The sequence below is a fragment of the Chenopodium album genome, chromosome 2 (genome assembly GCF_948465745.1).
Source record: "Chenopodium album chromosome 2, dcCheAlbu1.1, whole genome shotgun sequence".
Taxonomy (NCBI): Eukaryota; Viridiplantae; Streptophyta; class Magnoliopsida; order Caryophyllales; family Amaranthaceae; genus Chenopodium; species Chenopodium album.
This window is the reverse complement of record NC_137835.1, coordinates 9,706,876-9,716,924: the sequence shown is the minus strand read 5'-3', so window position 1 is coordinate 9,716,924 and position 10,049 is coordinate 9,706,876. Positions and strand designations below refer to the sequence as shown.

Genomic DNA, 10,049 nt, shown 5'->3' with positions numbered 1-10,049 from the left:
AAGATACTCATTTCAGTTCAGTTCAGTTCAACTCCTAATTTCCTTCTCTTATAAAATATTTAGTTAAGTTCAATTTAGTTTAGTTCAGCTCATTTCAGTCAATGAGAACAGACCCGTAGTTTTTAACAACATTTTACTTTTATTAGGTACTTTATTACAACTTTTTTTTTATTAGATAGTTTCTCACAAAATATGGGTTTTATTAGGTATTTTTTTTGACAAAAAGTCATTTTTTTTAAAAAAAAAAGAAAAAAAAAAAGAAAACTTTAAAGTGAGAATTAAATAATTCATTTGTTGCAAATAAAAAAGGATGTCTATTACGTAGCCTTACTTTAGAATTGCGGATTTTGTAATGTGTGAGAAAATAGGGGACTATGTATGTATTTTCATTTTCTAATATTATACGAGGTAGGTCATTTGAAAAATGACTACCATATTATTTTAATGATATGTTATATGATTGGTTTATTTTTTCACGTTCTAAAAAATGTCCATAGGGTAATCGATAGCCAGCACTTAGGTCCTGTCGTTTAGGACTTATTTTCAATTCAATTTAGTTCAATTCAGTCTAGGTCGGTTCAGTTTAACTCAATTAAGGGTTTAGTTCAATTATTAGATCAGTTAATATATTTTTATCATCAAGCGGTTGGAGAAAGATAATTTCACAAGTACATACATATAGTGATGTTAGAAAAAGAGAAATAACATCATTGATTAAAGCTCGATACATTTACACACCTTTTGTATAAATAGAAGCTATAGTATGCATAGTATTAGTATATAAAGCCAAAGTGAAAGGAAAACAAACAAACCAAAATGAAGACGTACATATAAATATAGAATGATAAAAACAAGAAGTCAAACTAGTCAAAGTGCTTATAAAGAAGTCAAACGTAATCGGAACAAAGAGTAGCGCATGAAAATAATGCAGCAACAATATCAGTTTTGGCCAGGAAGTTTGCCATCCAAGAAAGTATTAACATGGCCTTCAATGGGAGGCCCCATGCTCCCACAGGCTTCGACGGCAACCCCATCGGCGTTAAGACAACCGTTCATTGGGGATTTGGTTGTGCCCGATGCACGAACGACCCCTGCATCAGCATTCACTGTCACTGTCACCGGAAGATCAACCAGGTTTCGGGCACCCGAGACAGCATAGGCCATGACAAACATTGTCATTGCCAAGAATACTAAAGACTTTGTGAGTTGAGGACCCATTTCTGTTTAAAGTTTTTAGTGGTATGAAGTCTTATGAGGTAGAGAAGAGAATATGTAAGGATGAGTAATTAATTTTATGAGTGTAATTTTATGATATGCAATGTAGTATTGTATCAGCCCTTTATATAAGGGTTTCGAAATTATTAATTAAGATGTTTAACATCTAATAGTTGTGTTCATGTTGTTATATGCTTTAAAATATTTTGTCATGGATCATGAATCTGGATTAGTGTATTATACTAGGCCGGTTTAATATAATACTTTAATAATGCATGAATTACAATTATATTTGATATGTATGTTATTTTTTGTGAAGTGAAGTAAGTGAAAGACGGGGACTACAATATCTTGTTCCAATAATATACTTGATTGCCTCAAAGATGTCGTTTTCATAGAGATATTTGAAAGGTTTTTGAAATATGAAGGGCCTTTGTACACACATAAATTGTTACAAATGAAGGGAAAGTTCTTATTAAATTATATATGAAGATAAACACAAAAGACGTAATTATGTATTAATTCGGTTAATGTGATCTACTCCATGGGTGAGAGATGTTTTTAACAAAGGTATACGGGTCTCGCTTTATTGTTGGCTTGGACAATTGGACCTTAGGCAAATGCCCTAGTTAGGCCCTGTTATTTTGTGCTTCTGGGCAGAGCATAGCAGATTTCAGCAGAGCAAAGCAAAGCAGAGCAGATCTCAGGAGAGCAGCGCAGAGCAGATTATTTGGCTAAAATTATTTTTATTACTATTGAAATAAATGTAAATTCGACAAAATTAAGGGTAATTTGATTCAACTTACTGCAATTCGGCTGAAATATTTACATACAAACAATCGATTGAATTTATCCCTAAAATTAGAACTTTGAAGCTTTTTTTAATAACCTAAATTCGAATTGCAAATTAATTTAATAGATGAAAACTATGAATTTAATTCAGTTTCCTTCATATTTCAAATGATTCATGTGGTTAGATTGACAAATTATCAAAATTCAATTACTCTATGACAAATAAAATTCGAACCTACCTCAATGTAATGGTGACTCAGCAAAGTGGTGGTGCTGTAGACATTGTGTGGCGGTGGAGCGGCGGCACAGCGAAGCAGTAAGTGGCGGTGCATGCAATTGGAGGTTTTTGGTAAACTTGAAGCAATTAAGAAGTATGGAGTATTTTTTTTAAGAATATTAAGCAAAGGTATTTTCTAGTGGAATGGAAGTGAAAGTGAAAGTCCTTATAGCTGATTAGTCGCCTTAGATTAATTTGGGTAAAAATAAATTTTAATTTTTTTTTTAATTTTTATAACACTCTGTATATAAATTCCTCCTAAAATTAAAATAAATTATTAAAAAAAATACAAAACGGTTATCAAGATGACCGTTCTATATCCTCTATAATAATTAATTATTATTTTAAATTATTTGGGTGAAAGAAATAGAGAATGGTTAACTATGCTAACCGTTCCATATGAATTAACTTACCGAACGCCTCTTATACAAATACGTTCTATATTCTTCTGGAGAACGCCTACCTTTGGTAACCGTTCTATATTTTGCGATCTCTAATCTAGTTTTTGGTGTAGTGAAACCCCCATTAAACCCAACTATGACGTCATTATACCTCTTTAACCCATGGTTAAAACCCTTAACCATGGTCAAACATGGGTTAAAACCCTTAATCATGACATCATTATATCCCTAACCCATTTTCTTTTTTTTGGCTGGTTAAAGCCCTTAACCATGGTCAAACATGGGTTAAAGTGATATAATGACGTCATAGTTGGGTTTAATGGGGGTTTGGTAGTAATCACAACATCTTAAAATTTTTTGCGGTAATAATTCACAACTTTTTTTTTTAATTTGAGGTAGTAATTTACAAAGTGGTATTAGCTTGCGGTAGTAATTGGAAAATTTTCCTTATTATTATATCTCAAAAACAGACAAAGTCATACAACTTATAAAAAGTTAGTGGGTAGCCGAAATACAATCTGGCCCCCACTCCTCTAGCTATAGCAAATCCTATCCTAGTAATATGAGCAGCAGCACGTGCCCCAATGTCTTGTGTCGTCGAGAATTTTTGAACCCGCTTCAGCAATGCAATAACCTCTTTCTCTAATTCCCCAAGTGAAGAAAAGGAGAAGGGAATTAAACAATATCCAATGAAGTCACAACCCAATGAGCCGCATCAGCCACAACCCGGCTAGGAATGAAGTCAGATAGCCCTGACTTTGTTTAAGGAGAAGACCTTGTCAAATCAACATAGATATCACGACCACGATCCCAGGAATAAAGTAACACATCCGCAGGTCTAAGGGTCTCGTCGTTCCCTCCAGACAACCCAATGTCAACCTCTTTTCTCGCTGAAATCCCAGAACGATAGCAAACATCAACAAGGGTATACCGAATAACATTATGCCGATATTTAATACCCACCATACCACCATACGACATCGCGTGATCACCGAAAAAATCTCCAGCAAAAACCCTCGAACAAGCAGAGCACGACATCGAGATAGAGAATATAGAACACCTAACCGGTAGGAAAACACACATCAATAAGTCTTTGCATTCATCGTCTGACCCAAACCCAAAATAGGGGTGGCCCGAAGCCAAGCAAACGTGTGATCTCCCTGCTGAGATTTCCACAATGCTGATAGCGGGGGCGGATTATTGTTAGGGCTGAAGAGGGCTTGGCCCCTGATAACTTGTGGGAAAATAAATAAATTATATTGTACTTTGTTTAAAGGCCAATTAAAAAAACCGATTGTTTTTTCTTATTTTCCTAGTAGCGTAGAAAAGGTAACTAACTATAGAGTATAAACACCCTACAACCCAATTTCCAAAAGTACTGACAACTCATTGACCCACAAACACTTTCCCCTTTTTTCTTACTCCACATTTATTTATTCAATCTAATTGTTAAACATTTTTGGTTGTTAAAATAAATTTCTACTTCGTATGTTATATTGGTTTGTCTAAGCACTAGAAAATAATTGATATTTTTGGCGAAAAGACGTTATCAAGGTTGATAAATTACTCCGTTAAAAGTATAAAGTAAGTTTTTGCTTTCATACCTTCGATATGTCGTTGTATATTTTTCTATTAATATGAGTATCTATCAATTAACAAGTAGTTTTTAACACCTTAGCATTTCTAATATAAAATTGCACTGAATTTATAAATAATTTTCATATTCTTATATTAAAAATTATTGGCCCCTGAAAGAAAAACACTACTAGAAAACAACTAAATTCCGACGGAAAAAATCCGTCGGAAACACCTCGATTTCTGTCGGAAAAGCAGTTTCTGACGAAATTCCGTCAGAATAGGTTTTGTAGGAAAATTGATGTTTTCCAATGGAAATTCCGTCGGAACCAGTTTTCCGACGGAATTTTTCTGTCGGATGACAAATTCTGGCCCAGGAAAGTCCGTCGGAAAATTCCGACGGAAAGTATGCCGTCGGAAAATTCCGACGGAAAATCCACCGGAAATTCAATTAAAAAAACAAAAAAAAAAAAACTTCCCCAGCCCCCACCTTATAACCACCAGCCCCAGCCACCAGCCCACACCTTATAACCACCAGCCCACACCTTATAACCACCAGCCCCCACCCAGAACCACCAGCCCCCACCTTATAACCACTAGCCCCAGCCAGGACCACCAGCCCCAGCCACCGGCCCACACCTTATAACCACCAGCCCCCACCTTATAACCACCAGACCCAGCCAGAACCACCAGCCCCCACCGCAGAACCACCAGCCCCAACCACAACCGACACTACCACACCAAAAATGAACCCCAAAAACCGAAAATCAATCCCGAAAACACCAAAAAAACGAAAATTAAACACCACAACACGAAATCAACCCCAACGAAACGAAATCCCAACACCAAAAAACGAAAATTAAACACCAAAACACGAAATCAACCCCAATGAAACGAAATCCCCCCAAAAAAACAAAAATTAAACACCAAAACACGAAATCAACCCCAACGAAGTGAAATCCCCCCAAAAAAATCGAAAATTAACACCAAAAAACGAAAATTAGCCCAAACATCTTTAAATCGACAACGAAATCGAAAAAATCCACACAAAATAAAATAAAAACCTGTAGATCTACAAATTTAAACAGAATTTCGTTTTAAAAAATGATAATTTTATTACATGAAATATATTAATATACAATTATCCAATAAAATTCAAAAATTAACATAACAATTACAAAAAAATTAACTAGATCATTATTGTTGCGTCGTTGTTGTTGCGTGGTTGTTGTTGCTGTTGCGTGGTTGTTGTTGTGTTGTTGCGTCGTTGTTGCTGTTGAGTCATTGTTGCGGTCGACGGTGGTGGACGGAGAAAGAAGAGGATGATGGTGAGAGGCAAGATAAAGATAAGAGGAAAGGAAAGAGGAGAAGATGGAGAAAACTAAAGGGAGGAAAGGAAAGGAGAAGATGGAGAAAACTAAAGGGAGGAAAGGAAAGGAGAAGAGAAGGAGAGGAGGGGCAAAGGGAAAAGAGGACAGGAGAGGAAAGGAGAGGAGAGAGAAAGGAAATGAGATCAAGGGAAAGTGAAAAGAGGCGGAGAGGAGATAGTTTGATATTTAAGGTTTTTTTTAAAACAAGTGATTTTAAAAAAAAATAAAAATTAATTAATTCCGACGGAAATTTCGTCGGAAATTTCCGACGGGTACAAATTCTGTCGGAAAATTAAATTTCCGACGAAATAATCCGTCTGAAAGTACATATTTTCTGTCGGAATAATTTTCCGTCGGAAATTTCCGACGGATTTCCGACGGAATTGTTTATTCCGTCGGAAATATAAGATGGAATATAATTCCGTCGGAAATATTGGTATTTCTGACGGAATTTCATGTCCGTCGGAACTGTTCCGTCGGAATTCCACCTGATTCTTGTAGTGAAAGTTTCAAGATCCGCCACTGGCTGATAGTCGAGGATATATGATATGTCTAGTTTATATAGTGTTTTATCCCCGTCCCTTGGTCGTTATTAGTAGTGTTTTTGGCTCTTTCGGGCCACTTTTATTACTAATTTGTGTGTTCTAGTGTTTTCGTAGTTTTAGTTGTATTTTACAGGAAATTGCACTCTTGGAGCATTTTCCCGGGCTTTATTGGATCGACTACGGAAGCTAGAAGGATACGACCACTTTTGGAGCCCAGGATCGGTGAGAGCCGGTGATTAAGGGCTTGGTAATTTGGATCACGAGGCATTTGGACCAAGTATTCGAGACCCGAGAGGAAATCCGGATTGGGCCGAGAAATCTAGCCCAATCGAAGTTCAAGCCTCGAAGAAGAAGACCGGGCCCGATCGGGCAAGCATACGCCCGATCGGCGGCTGAGCGCATAAAGACCCTCAAGGAAGAGGCGTGCCCGATCGGGTGAGCTAAGCTCGATCGGGCGCGGCACATCAGTAAAGGGCATTGTAAAAAAGGCGGACCCGATCGGGCGCGTGTTTTCTTAGAAGCTGATTAGTTTAGTTTTAATTCTTGTTTTAGGGGAGGTTTAAATACGTTTTGTACGGAATTATTAGTGACCTTCTTTCTTAGACTTTCTCTCTCTACTTAGTATTTTTCTCTCTCTAAACTTTTGTCCTTAATTCTTCCATTAATTCTAGATTACTTTTTGGTAACAATTTCTTCCCCTTTAATTTCAGTTATTTTATTTACTCCCTTGATTATGCTTTTATTTACTTATTTGATTAGTTTAGTCATGATGATTTGTGAGTAGTTTAATTTCTAGGGTTTATGGGGATCTAATAAATAATATGAAGGGGTAAATTATTGTTGTTGATTATCAATGCTAGATTAATTTCCTTTTGATTGATTTAATGCACTGTGACTAGATTAGGCCTATCTTTTATGCATGAGTTTGACAATATTGATTCAAGAATCGAGAGATGAGAATTAATGTTTAGGTCTAGCTTCAATAGGCAAGTTAATTTATAAATGGTTAAGTCAAGATTCGAGAGATGAGATTTAATACCGGTAAATTAATTGTGTGATTGTAATACGTAGCGAGAGCCCTTTTACAATCTGGTTAATTGATGCATTGATGATTGACTATTATTGATTATTGGTATTGCATGATAATTTCTTATTGGATTGTTTTAATGTTTTACAATTGCGGCTTGTAAAAGTATAACAATATTAAATTGATGAATCGAGCAGATGTTAATTTGATATTAAAGGCTATTTTCAATAAGAACTTAGATCTAGTAAATTGCGAGAGCCTGTTAGATCTATGTTGATTAATAAATTGCGAGAACCTGTTAATCATGTTATTTATGCAATGTCAATGATTGATTACTATGTTTTACCCTGGAGTATTATTTATTGGTGAACCTATGCCCTAGATCCTTTCATATATTGTTTTCTTCTTATTCTCAACCTTAGTAGTTTAGTTTCTTACTTAATTATAAATATTGGTTACTTAAATAATTTAGATTATATTAATTAATTAGGAGTAAAAAGACTTGTTTCCCTGTGGAGATCAACCCTACTTCCCTATCTACTTTAGTTAGAGGACTTAGGAATTATTTTTGATTAGGGGATACGACTTTACCCTGTCAAAATTTGGCGCCGTTGCCGGGGAAACGGTTTTATTTTTTTTTCTGATTGTTTTTGTAGTCTAGATTATTTCTCTTTTTGTCTCAGAGAGCGTTAGTTCTCTGAGACAAATCTCATATTTGCTTCTAGTTTTTTTTTGTTTATGCCCAGGTGTTCCAGATCAGGTTACATCCCATTCGATCCTGAGATCGAACGTTCCTTCCATAGACAGAAAAATCTCTACAATCAAATCCTGGCGGATTCTGGTGATAATAACAATAATCACCGCGATCCTCCAACTGATTCTAGCGATTTAGATGCATCATCAGACGCGGAATCAGAGATGACGGCTCCAAAGAAGCTTAGTGATTATTCACAACCAAAGCTTACGGATTTTCCACATCTCACCCCTACTCCGGCTCTTGATGGGGTTCAATTTGAAATCAAACCTCAATTTATAACGATGATAGAGAGGAAGCAATTCAGTGGAGCCAAGGGTGAAGACTCGAATCTTCACATTGCTGACTATTGTCAGTATTGCAACACCATCTGGCAAGCCGGGGTCACTCAAGACCAAATCAGGGAGATTCTCTTTCCCTTCTCTTTAACTGGAAAAGCTAAATTGTGGTTTAATGGTTTAAATAGAACTACACTTGGTATAACTGACTGGGAAACTCTTGTTTTGAATTTCTATAACAAGTATTATCCTGCAGAGAGAACAGCAGTACTACGGAGTGCGATTCAAAACTTTGCCCAAGAAGCCGATGAGTCTTTATATGAGGCTTGGGAGAGGTTCAAGGACTTACAAAGAGAATGCCCTCACCATAATTTAGCACAATGGCAGTTAATCCAAGCCTTTTATAACGACATTGGAAATTCCTCTAGAATAATTTTAGACTCTGCAGCTAGTGGGAGATTTATGAATCTTAATGTTGATGATGCAGGTCAGGTTATTGAAGATATGGCGATACACAATTCCCAATATGGGAATCCTTGAGGATTTGCTAACAAGGGGAAGCATAGTGTCGACTCTGTATTCTTTTTGCAAGCTCAACTAACCTCTATTTGCCAAAAATTAGATAACCTGAGCACTGCTAATGTAGCCAATGTTTCTGCGATTAATAATAATTCTAATGAGGCTTTCTGTGAAAATTGTGGTATTGTAGGTCATTGGGAGCAGGATTGCAGGAGTTCCGTGGAGCAAGTTAACGCCTTCCAAGCTTATAGGCAGAATAACCCACACTCCAACATTTACAATCCTGGGTATCGGAATCATCCATACCTTTCCTACCGGAGCACTAATGTTCAAAATCCACCACCACAAGAACCACAGGCGCCACAGCAACAGCAGCAGAAATATTATCATCCCAATGCTAGCCAGAAGAATCAACGACAACAACCCCCCTCATCTTCCGACCCTTCTCTGGCGGAAATTTGAGCAATGTTGGTCAATATTCAAAAGCACATGGAGAGCAGAGATGCGACAATTGATCAAATTCTAGCGCATAATAAAATTGTAGATAATCAAATTGCGCAACTCTCCGCTACTCTACAAACCCGCCAATAGGGAGCCCTGCCAGCACAGCCGACTAGGCCTACGGATCAAGCATTTGCAATTACTCTACGGAGTGGTTCAAACTATAAAGGGCCCTCTATGCCCAGAGTTGATGAACCTGTTTTATTAAATAATGCTAATCTTGATTCCATTAAACCAAACAATGTAGTTGATAGCCCTGCATGGCTAAAGGATAATACTAACATATCTAATTCTACATTGCAGAGTAAAACTCCAGAGAAGGTGGCTACTCCAGATAATGCTCCAAAGCCAATCATCAAACTTCCTTTCCCCAATCGTCAATTGAAGACAAACTTGGATAAGCAGTTTGGTAAGTTCCTGGAGGTGGTTAAAGATTTGAAGGTAACAGTTCCCTTTACTGAATTGATCACACAAATCCCCTCATATGCAAAATTTATGAAAGAAATATTGACGAGAAAAAGGTCTATTAGTGAGGTAGAGACAGTAGCTTTCACTGCAGAGTGTAGTGCCGTACTTCAAAATAAGTCTCCACCTAAATTAAAAGATCCGGGTAGTTTTTCTATCCCTTGTCATATTGGCAATCTCTTGATTGATAATGCATTATGTGATTTGGGTGCTAGTGTTAGCGTCATGCCATTATCTGTGTGTTCTAAGTTGAATATGGGTAAGTTAAAAGCTACCAATATAACTCTACAAATGGCCGACCGCTCTTTCAAATACCCCTTAGGTGTTTTA

At 36.7% G+C, this 10,049-nt stretch overlaps 1 non-coding gene across 1 annotated transcript; it reads right to left on the bottom strand.

The window, feature by feature from the left end:
* Positions 1 to 8,501: 8,501 nt before the first annotated feature.
* On the bottom strand, positions 8,502 to 8,608 carry LOC145607203 (small nucleolar RNA R71). The gene has a single exon (XR_014105521.1). It is a non-coding gene; the product is annotated as a small nucleolar RNA R71 (small nucleolar RNA).
* Positions 8,609 to 10,049: the final 1,441 nt, after the last annotated feature.